Raw genomic sequence first — 12138 nt, 5'->3', positions numbered from 1 at the left:
TCCATACAAGGGAGCTCATTGCCAATAGTGTAATTCTAGCCAAAGACCCACGACTGGGAAGGTCATAGGCACTAGGAGTGAAACTAGTATTTTTGCTTTGCTAAATAGGCATGTGGTTGAACTGCCTCCTAAACATGTTAACACCCCGGACTAGTGCAGGCCTCAGCCTCCACCAGAGAAACTTCTCTTGGCAATGCAAAGCAGTTAACGGAGAGACCAGTGGCTGGTCAAGGTGCTCAGCCTTAAACAGGACAGCCATGTCATCCCCTCCAAGCCTTTGGGAACACTGTAGAAAAGGGAGCTGGGAAACAATAGCTTCCGCACATGACACAGCTGTGCTCACAACAGTCGTCGTTGTCGTCATTGTTCACAAATGGCCCACACAAGACTGAGCCACACACATACAGTCATGGGTGGGAGAGGGGCTCACAGGACCCCACCCCATCCAGAGGAGCAAATGTCAATCTAGGGTTAGTGAAGAAGAAAGCATTGTCTTCAACAAGAAAGCTGCTGAGCAATTACCCATATTCCAGTGGGTAGCTTCCCACCTGTGATCACGTGAGTAGCCCCGGTTAAATCCAATGGGTCACAAAACAAACACCAAAACAGAACAAAGGGACATGGGAAGAACCAGTAAGGTGGATCCCCAGCTAAGGATGCTTGCTGCTGACCCTGCTGACCTGGGTTTGGTCCCAAGGCCCCCTAGGCAGAAGGAGAATTGACTCCTGAAAGATGTCTGGCCTCTACACGCATTCTTGCTGCTACACACACCTCTCCCAACAGACATACACAATTAATTAATTATGAACCAACTAACAAATTCATGGGAAAAAGCAAAACAGAAAGACTTGAAGGTGAGGTGGGGCCTCGGCGAAAGTGGGGAAATGGCGAGAGAGAGGCAGGATGAGTGTGACCGAATGTACTATATACGAGTGAAGCTGCCAAAGCATAGATTAATTTTTGAAGTTAATGAATTAAAAGGGCCCCTGCACTTTAGTCCCTCAGCCTTAAAACAATAAAAAGTAGATCACCGGTCTCCAAACACCAATCTGGAAGCCCCTTTTCTGACTACAAATAAAAACTACCATAAAGACAATAATAAATAGATTAATTCAGGTCGTCCAGGGAGCAGATGCCAAAGCTGGGTTGAGAAGACGCCTGTGAAGGAAAAAAATAACAAGAGCCGGAGAGAGCAGGGAGACTGTGGTGTAGATCTGACCCCTGGGAGAAAGAGGAAGGGGAGGATTAGATTAGCTGGGTCTCAGACTCCTGTGCCATTCTAAGAAAGTTTTAGCCAGGCCACCAGGGAGTCATCAAGTCAAAGCCACCCATCAAAGGAGTCTGCATCTTGCAGGCAAAGGGCTGCATTAATATTCATACCACACTTAATCACCGGCTAGGAAAGCCCATTAAAAGTACAAACACAATGATGAATTCAGAGAACAGCTGCTAAGTCATCCATCACTTAGACTTTCTCAAAACAAAGGATGTGAGTAGTGTCCTTTCTCGCTGCCTCAATAAAAAGACTCTGAAAGCAAAAGTCACACACACACACTTATATATAAATATTCTACATCTCTCCTCATTGTGTTCATGTGAAAACAAACTAAATTGTGCAGCTGAAAAATGCAATCTCTGAAATAAGATTCACTAGGTAGACCTAACTGGTGCAGAAGACAGACAGTAAACTTGATGGTATTCAATGCAAACTCTCTAAATTATGAATAAAGAAAAATCAGCACTGTTAAACAATATACTATAAATGGACCCCCAAAGAGGGAAGAACAAAAAAAAGAATTGAAACAATTGATAGCTTAAAATATTCCAAAGTTGATAAAGTTCCAAACACAGACATCTAAGGTGCTCAGTGAACCTCGGGCAAGAGAAACATAATGCACACTGCACCAAGAAATAAGACCAAATTGAAAAAAGAATGGCTCTAAAAAGAAAGTCTTAAAAGTAACCTAAGGAAAACAGAAAACAAGGGGACAGTGAGAACACCCAGGGGTGGGAGGGGTTGGGGGTGCAAAATTCTACTAAAGCACAATGTCAATCCAAAAGAAAAACGTCTTTAAAGTCTTGAAAGGAAGGTAAAAAGAAAAATGCTAAGTTCTAGCCAAAGAAAAATACATCAGGAAAGCAGATAAAAATTTTGCCATAGAAATAAAAAAAATCATGACTAGAAGTCATTATATACAGTATTAAAGAAAGTCCGTGAGGCCAAAATTAAAGGATTCTAGATATAAGTTCAGATATACACCAAAGGATTAAGATCCCTGAATCTAATCTCACCCAGCATCAATTAAAAACAAATCTCAAAGTAGTAAACAATTTCCAAGTAAATTAGTTATACCCACAACACTCAAAATTATCTAAAGGAGCACAAAAAGTTCAAATCTAAGTTTTCATAATGTCATGATATCTGACATCCAATAATGAATTACCAAATATGTGGGGCTGGAGGGGTGGCTCAGTGTCTGGGAGCAGTTACTGCTCTCCCAGAAGGCTCTACTTCATTTCCCAGCACTCATATTAGGCAGCTCAGATGGCCTGTAACTCCAGCTCCAGGGGATCCAATGCCCTCTTCTGGACTCCACAGGCACCTGCACTCACATGTGAATATACACTCCCCAAAGTCCCCAACAGGCGCGCGCGCGCGCGCACACACACACACACACAATTAAAAATAAAATATTTTTTATTATTTTTCTTAAAACAAAACTGGTGACCAGAGAGAAAAAACCTAGGAAGTACAAAGAAAGGACAAGAGTGACAGCTGACTTCTGGGTGGAAACCGCTCTGGCCGGGAGACTGTGAAAGCAACAGCCATCTGCAGCATCAATCGTCCTACAAGTCTAGACTCCGAAGACAACTTTGAAAAACAACCTTCTCGTACACACAAAAACCAGAAAGAAGTCATCATTAGATATTAACACTGCAAGAAATGTTACAGGAAAGTCTTCAGAAAGAATGAAAATGGTGACAGGCGCTTTAATTGGGTGGCGACAGGGACGCCTCTCAGCCCCTACCTTCTCCGGAAGAGCCCAGGTGGGGACTCTCGGGATGCCTAAAATCTTCAGAACCACTCCCAGCGCACTCTAAGGGACTTTCCTGTTCTCGCTTTCAAACAGGGCTGTTTTAGAACGCGTTTTCTCTTAGGTGGTACACACATTAAATAAGAGTAATGGGTGAGTGTGGCGGTTTGAGTGCAACGCCCTCCGCGGCCCATGGATTTGAGCACTTTGGTCCCCAGGCGGCCATGCTGTTTGGGGAAGTTTAGGAGATGCAGCCTTGTTGGAGGAAGTGTGTCACTAGAGATGGGCTTTGAGAGTTTAAAGACTCGAGCCATTTCTAGTTGCTGCCTCTGCTTCGTGCATGCAGTTCAAGTCGTGGACTCTCCGCTTCGTGATGTAGCTGCCAAGTCTTCCCGGCATGATGGGGTCCCATCTCTCGGAGCCTTAGACTGAAAAGACCTCTTCCTTCCGGAAGCTGTTTCTGGTCATGGCTTTTTAACACTGCAATAGAAAAGTAGCTAGGGAGATGAGTTAAGGTTTTATGGTACAACAATTAACAAATAACTTAGTGAGGTGATAATCCAAAACTGTCTTTTTCCAGTACTCGTGGTATGTTCCAAGTATTATCGAAATCATTAGTAATCAGGGATGTGGTAAGGGAAGCCAAAAGGGACAGGATGTTTGCTAGAACTCAGTCACAGGGAAAGATGATAATAAAAATCTCAGCAGTGGTAGTCAAAAATATACTGAAGTTGACCCTTGGGAAAGCGGGTTGGGGAATTCCCCTTCATAGCTAGTTATGTAAATTTGGGGCTCACACTTCTTCACATGTATAGCTGGGATGATGGCTGACTCTGAGAGCCTGTGATTCTATGAACGTGACTGAAGTGCAGACCTCTGACCATTTTAAACCCTTCTCAGTCTGACTAGGTGACAGCAGGAAATCCCCACATTCCCAAAATAACCAGTATTTGTGTAATTTAAAATTAAAATTCATATCTTGCTTTTGAAAACCTTTACAAGTCCAGGCATAGTGGCACATGCTATCCCAGCACTTGGGAGGCAGAGGCAGGAGGATCCCTGTGAGGCCAGTTTGGTCTATGTAGCTAGTTCCAGGATAGCCAGGGCAGAGAGATCTTATCTCAAAAAAAAAGCGAGAAAGAGAGAGAGAGAGAGAGACAGAGACAGAGACAGAGACAGAGACAGAGACAGAGACAGAGACAGAGACAACACATAGCATACATGTGTTCTCTCTCTCTCTTCATACATAGCACATCAAACACACACACAATGATAGTAAATTTTTTAAAAGACCATGTTTTTAAAATGTACACAGAATACGTTGTACTAGAACACATAAAATTATAGTCCAGAGAATTAACTAGGGTTTGGGGTGAAAACGGGGGGATTAATCACAAACTGGTGGCCCCGAGAAAAAATTTTAAGACAATATCTCACTCACTATGTAATCTGAGCTAACCTCAAACTCACGTTCATCCTACGTCCACCTCCTAAGTGCTGGTATTTCAGGTATACCCTGCGGTGCCAGCTCCAAGGATCATCTGAGTGTGGCAGAGTTGTTCTGTGTCTTGATTGCAAGAGTGATTTTTATGCCTGTATTCCTTTGTGAAAACCCCTAAAACTATACCCACATGCATGTATTTTAATGTGTTGAAATGTAAAACGAACAGTATTTTTAAACAACTAGAGAAGCAGTGTCAGTGGTGACACATATCCATGTTTTGTAAGTTTGCATCAGTTTAGTACGCCCTAGATAACTCTCCAGGTTTTAAACTTAACTTATACTTAGAACATTTAGTCTCCTAGGAGAATCTCGATTACTTTAAACATAAAATGTATAGTGTAAAATAAATGCACTCTTTTAAAACTATGACCGTTATGTTTCAAGAAGCATTCTGAGGCAGAGAGACAGCTCAGCATTTATTAGCACTGGCTGCTCTTCCAAAGGACTCAGATGGATCCCCAGCACCCACATGACAACTCACTACCATCTGTAAATCCAGTCCCAGGGGATTCGCTGCCCTCTCCTGGTCTCTGCAGGCACCATGCATACATGAGATGCACAGACATGCATGCATGCAAACATTTGCACACATACGATAAGAATAAATGCCTTTAAAAAGCATTATTAAAAACACTTATTCAAAGTCAGGCATAGTTGTGCACACCTTTAATCCCAGCACTCGGGAGGCAGAGGCTGAAAGATCTCTGTGAGTTCGAGTCCAGTGTGATTTACAGAAAGAGTTCTAGGACAGCCAGAGCTCCATAGTAAGACCCTCTCTCAAAGGAAAAAAAGAAAAGAAAAAGTAAAACAAAAAAAATCTATTGAGGTACAATTTCCATACCATATAATTTGCCATTCAGAGCTGGATAAATTTTAGAAATTTAGAGTTATATTATCACCATCTCAATTTAATTTTTGATCACTTCATCACCCCCTAAAATCCTCATCCCAATTTTCAGTTTAACGGATTTTCAAAAAAAAAAGAAAAGGCAAGAAGGCCCAATGACAAGCTTTCTGTCATAGAATGACCCCGTCTCTAGCCCCAGAAGCTCATGGGCAGCCTGACTCATACTTCTACACAATATCTGATGAGTTGCTATGAAGCCTAGCTATACAATATTGGTTGATAAGATTGAGTGGCTATCTTATTAACACCTCATTTCATCCTTGCCCGGGTCTATACATCACATAATTATTTTTCACCCTGAAGCTCTGATGTTTTCATGGGCCCCCTATATGCCCAAACTTCAAAAGGTCCCAACCCCACCACTGAAAACTCAAAAGTAGCTCTGTTGAGTGGGGGCGTGGGAGGCGGGGGCAGGGGGGTATGTTCATAAGACAGTTTCTAGGATTGAAGATCACAAGGAAAACAGAATCTTGAAACAAGTAAAAGAAAGCTGCAAGCATTAAAGCAGTAGAGAGGCCAAGGGATGGAGCATTGCCTTCAAGACAGGGGGGAGCTGGAGCACAGCCAGGAGCATGTCTGGGTAGAAAATGAAAGACAACAGAATAAGACGTTAGACAACGCAGATGGAAAGGTTCAGGCACTGCTCAGAGCCACTTGAGGCAGAACTTTTTGTGTCAAGATAGACTACCAGTGAAGTGAAGTGAACCAAGCCTACTGTTGTACAATTAAAAAGGAATCTAAAACCAGGATTGCTTACGTAATCCCATCTGATGGATGTCACACTTTCTACTAAATGGCTAATAACTTGCATGGCTGGCTCCTGTGTGCCACCTTAGACGTATGAAAAGACTAGAGAAAGTTCATTAATTCCATATGCCACCAAAGGCTTCAGACACTGGGTGTCTGGAAATTGTCATCCGGAAACAACATTGTTAGATCTGGAATCATGGATCTGTGACAAATATCATCACGCATGGTCTGTTGTTACTCATTTATGCATTGTTTATTTTATTCATTTAGGCAGGATCTTAGTTCCATGTTCCAGGTTGGCCCTAAATTCCTGGGCTCACACGATCTCCTTGCCTCAGCCTTTTATTTAGCTACTGACCCATGTCTGAAGCTCTCAAAAATATTTTAACAAAGGGCTCTGTTTTCATCTTGGCATTTCTGTAGCCAGCTATGAGGCCTATTCGCCCTGGCAAGCAGGAGACAAGGACAGTAGCAATGGTCACGCACCACATTTGTACAACCTCGTTGGGTTTGCAAGTGCTTTCACACACTTCTCATTTGACCCTTAACAATTTGCCTACTTAAAAAGAAAAAGAAATTAGGAGTACTAGTGGCCTGTCCAAGAACACAGATTCAGGGAATTTTAGCAGGAAATTACCAACCATCTGCTTTATCTTTTCCATGTTTCCGAGTTTGTTTCTCTGTTGCTGTGATAAAAATGTCAGCCAAAAGCAGCTTACGGAAGGGAAGGGCTTATTTGACTTCCAGGTTATAGGTTACGTCAAGGAAAGCGAAGGCAGAAACTTAAGGCAAGAACTGGAGCAGAGAACCCAGAGGAATGCTACTCTGTAGCTGGTTCAGCTTGCTTTTTTACACAACCCAAGACCACCTGCCCAGGGACGGCACTGCCCACCATGGGCTGGTTCTCCCACGTCAATCATTAGCCAAGAAAATTAATTCCCCACCGACCAATCTGAGGGAGGCAATTCCTCAGGTGAGGATTCGCCCTCCCCCGGTAACTCTAGATTATACCAAGGTGACAAAAACTAACCAGTTCACCACGATTTGTTTTACAAACACAAAAGTTCGTGCTTAAAGAAACTAAGCAAACGGGTTCTTGCTTCTACACCAGTGTTTCACTGACCACTCTGAGCTACCTCTAGGGAAGTTAAGGACCAACCATGAGCTGTTTGAGGCTGATGACATGAGTTATATGGTGTAGCATGACCAGAATGGTACTCAATGAGTGTCTATGAAATTGCTTTTTTTTTTCTTGATTTGGTTTTTTTGAGACAGGGTTTCTCTGTGTAGCTTTGGAGTTGGTCCTAGAACTCACTTTGTAGACCAAGCTCACAGAGATCCTCCTGCCTCTGCCTCCTGAGTGCTGGGAGTGTGCCACCACTGCCCGGCTTTGTATGCAGCTTCTATTTGTTTAAATACTCTCCTTTGGGTGGTGGTGGTAACGGTGATGGATATATAGGCCAGAGCCTTACACTGTGCTAGGCAAGCATTCTACCTCTGAGCTACAGCCCAATAGTTTATCATTTGCATATCTATTACCCCATTTTACTTCTCAACAAGCTCATATAATAAACAAAATCACTATTGTGCTTTCCTCATTTGTAAGTGAAAGAAACATGTTTGCAGAGGTTCTTATCTTGCCCTAGGGCCTCACAATGACTCCTAGAGCAAACTGCATGGGCCTTCATTCTTTCTTCTCAACGCTACATTTACCCTAAGCAGGAAGCTTCCTTTCCTGTTTCTCCCTACACGCATGCATCCATACTCTTCTCCCTAAAGCAGAAAGAAATCAGATGTGTGTTGAGCGCTCAGTTTAAACAGGTGCTATGAGAAGATCTGGAGCAATGGGAAAAGAAACCAAAAGATGCTAAAATTCCTGTATCCACACGGAAAAATGGGAGCAGAGTCCCGCTGTGTTTTAGGAAGTCAGAAAGACATTGAAGTTCATGAAGTCCAACGCTTAAACAAAACTGGGGGGGGGACCCAGATTATCATTTTCTATGACCAGTACTCAACTTCTACAGGCACTACTCATTGGTTTGCTGTCAGAATCCTCAGCCTGGTGACTTAAATCATTCCTTATACTCCTTAAAATATTAGAAGCAGGTGACTCTCACTTGTTTGACTTGGTGGCAGACTGGCAGACAGTGTGAAAGGGAACTTGTGAGTCCTCCCAATCATGATGATCTATCTGCCTCAAGCTGCCTGGGGGCATTAAGAAGCACTCCGTACTAAGCGTGCTGAAGTGTCCTCATGACACCATCATTGCAAAATGGCCACATGGAAACAATAAGTGAAAAAGAAGAAAGAATGGACACACGGTTAGCAATTCCATTACTCTCGCTTTTGCACAGGAAACACTGATGACTCAGACTGGGAAAGTCAACAGGAAGCTGACAAACAGCAGAGGTGGCAGGGAAGGGGAGAAGATTGTAACTTTTGTATTGTTTAATAAATCCCATTAAAAGGAGTGGGGTCTCCCTCTATGCTACTTGTCAGCATACATGACACTGAATTCCAGGAATGCTGTCAAAATGATGCTCTGAAAAGACACTGTAAGATCTCAAAAGAACCACAGAATACCTTCGTGACTTAGGCTTAAGAAGAGATTTTTTTAAGAGATATTTATTAGCCAACCTACAGTCTTCCGCTCTACCAACTGAGCTCCCTAGCCACTAGGGTAAAGATGAACAGCCCATGAAATCACAGATAAAGATGAGGTGTGGTCAGACGAGACTTCCAGGGTACCAGGAGCAGCAGCTGGGAGTCTGCAAGGTCCCTCTCATGACACCTGCAGGCTGCTTTCTTCTAGGGGGTCTTTCTGCCTCACCAGGGCTAGCAAATGGCTCAGCTGTTCTACTCTGAAACAACTAAAAATAAAACAAAACAAAAAATTCAAACTATTTCTATAACACACAGGAAGTAGGAGGTACCTGCTGTGAAAACAGGATGGACTGTAGCGACAGTCCCCACCCCACCCACCCAGCTGCTCCACCCCAGTGCAGTAGCAGGAAGCATAAAAGGTGGGAAGCTCAGTCCATATCCAGAAGAATAAGATTTACAATCCCTAGACTCAGTGGGAACAAAATATAAAATGTGTCTGAAAATTTTGCATTAAACCCATTACTTTGTATTCTGACAAAAAAAAATAATAATAATAGAGGCATGTTGCTGGGCACAGTAACCCACACCTTTGATTACAGCACTTGGGGAGGCAGTGCCAGGTAGATTGATCTCTGTGAGTTCCCAGCCAGCCAGTGTTTAAAATAATAATCCCCTAAGTCAGTGGTTCTCAACCTGTGGGGACATGACCCCCTTTGGGGGAAGTCAAATGACTTTTTCACAGGCGTCGCCTAAGACCATCCTGCATATCAGATATTTACATTATAAGTCATAAAGGTAGCAAAATTACAGTTATGAAGTAGTAACAAAAAATAAATTTAAGGTTGGGGTCACCACAACATGAGGAACTGTATTAAAGGGTCACAGCATTAGGAAGGTTGAGAACTACTTAGGGCCTAAACTGTGATGCCACAGATGTTAAAGTCTAATTTCTGAAACACTTTTGTTGGGTTAACCCATTATTGATATGAAAATTACCCCCTGGCAGCTCCCACCATAAATTATGATCAAATATGACTCTTACTTGAAACTCAAAGTTAATAAACTCAGGACAAAATAAATACTAAAGGCCAGGAGTGGTATGCTTTAGTCCCAGCTCCTGAGAAACAGAGGCAGGCAGATATCTGTGAGTTCCAGGCCTATGTGGTCTACACAGCAACTACCAGGCCAGCCAAAGTTACATAGTGAGATCTTGGCACAAAACAAACAAAGTAAATAACTAAATACTAAGGTTCAGCATGTACAATGTTCTCCCTATTTCTCTTTTCATTTATCCAGATGATTCTCCTTGAAGACACTTACAGAAATACATGTGACTCTGTACTCAGTGGCTTGACTTACCATAAATGACCAATGCTTTTTATGCTGTGATTCTGGTGAGCCCTAGAAAGTGTGGTCCAGCAGAAAGACCTTCTTTGCGATTCATGTAGTGTTGACTGGCAGTTATGACCCAGCCATGGACCCAGCCTCAGTACCATATGAAGTACTTTTGTGAGACAGGGAATCTTCGTGAGACCTGGAATCTTTACATTGACCAAGACAACCTTGAATTTCTGGTTCTCCTACATCCACCTCTCGTGTACCAGATTATAGGTATGTGCCACCAAGACTGGTTCGTGTGGGGCCGGGGATGAGACCCAGAGTCTAGGCAAGCACATTCTTATTTACCTATTAAATCCTAAATTCTTTCTTGGATGGTAATAGTGAAGATAAATTTGAGAGATATCACCCCACACCACTTAGGAGGATCTAACTGATAAACTTGGAGTAACAAGCTGCCGGTGATGGGAAACCTGGAGAATGTTAATGAACACTTTGCTTTGTCCACTTCGGCCGTCCCAAGGCTGTCGGCTATTCTTTGGGTCTAATAATTACCCTGCAGCGGAGGAGGGCCACGGTAGTAGTTAAGGTTTTAACCCATAATTATTAAGTAAAACACCAACCTGCCCAGCCCTCCTGTCTGTGATGCACTGTGCCCCAGAAGTGCTTGTGACCTTGGATTCTTAAATGGCAAACTTACTGAGGTTCCCAGGGAAAGCCCTCCCTTGGTGCATGAATAAAGTGTGTCCTGAAGAAGTCTTAGCCCTGTGCTTTTGTATCTCTGAGGGTTAGCTTCAAGCTCCAGACTCTTGCGTTCCTGCTGAAAACACTAATTTTATAAGTGAACAAAGGGCTGTGGCCTGACAGCCAAAGGGAAGGTTTCAGGCATCTCTCTCCCCTACCAGGGCCTTCATGAAGGACCATGATTGCACCATCACTGGTCTTAATAATATCCCCATTCTTGGTTCTAATGCCAAGAAATCTTTGAGCAACTTTGTAAGGTTCAATGATTTCAACACTCACTTCTTAGCAACTACTTGGACAGTATCATCACAGAAGAGAAAGGACAAGATCTCTTTGATCAAGGGGGGTGGTTTTTGTTTTTTTAATTGCGTGTGTGTGTGTGTGTGTGTGTGTGTGTGTGTGTACCTGTGCGTGCATTCACATGAGTGTAAGCGTACTCATACCAGGATGCACATGTGCCATGGTGCACATGTGGTCAGAAGATGATTTCAGGCGTCAATCTTCAACTTCCACCTTGGTTACCTTATTTATGGCAGGGTCTTTTCTTGTTTGTTTTTTTGTTTTTGGTGTTTTGGTTTTTGGTTTGTTTGAGATAGGATGTCTCTGTATAGTCCTAGCTGTCCTCACTCTGGAGAACAGATTGGCCTTGAACTCCCTCTGCCTCCCAAGTGCTGGCATCTTAAGGCGAGCACTACCACCACCCAAAGGCAGGGTCTCCTCTTGTTTTTCATATATATATATATATATATATATATATATATATATATATATAGGAAGAGAGAGAGAGAGAGAGAGACAGAGAGAGAGAGAGAGAGAGAGAGAGAGAGAGAGAGAGAGAGAGAGAGAGAGAGAGAGAGAGAGAGAGAGAGAGAGAGAGAGAGAGAGTGATAGCCAGGCTTGCTGGTTTTGGGCTCTTGGGAATTCTCCCTGTCTCTGTCTTTACTTTCATTCCACACCTATTGCAATAACTATAAATATCGGAGTATGTCACGGAATCTTATCTGGAATCCTTTAAACATAGAATTTCCAAATATCCTTTGTTCCATCAGTAGTGTTGACAAGAAGTTTCTGGTAGAGGACAATGAATTCATACTCCTGCTTTAGTTTTATGGCATTTCTAAGATTTATTTTTAACTTTTTAAAGTGTGTGTGTGTGTGTGTGTGTAAAAACTCTCCCAGTCTATTCCACCCTCGAATTACACGTAAGGTGTCAGTGGGGACTAACATTAACAGGAACTTGTAAAGAGCAAGACCCA

Source organism: Mesocricetus auratus, unplaced genomic scaffold (assembly GCF_017639785.1).
Source record: "Mesocricetus auratus isolate SY011 unplaced genomic scaffold, BCM_Maur_2.0 Super-Scaffold_100676, whole genome shotgun sequence".
Classification (NCBI taxonomy): Eukaryota; Metazoa; Chordata; class Mammalia; order Rodentia; family Cricetidae; genus Mesocricetus; species Mesocricetus auratus.
Note: the sequence above shows the minus strand (reverse complement) of the source record.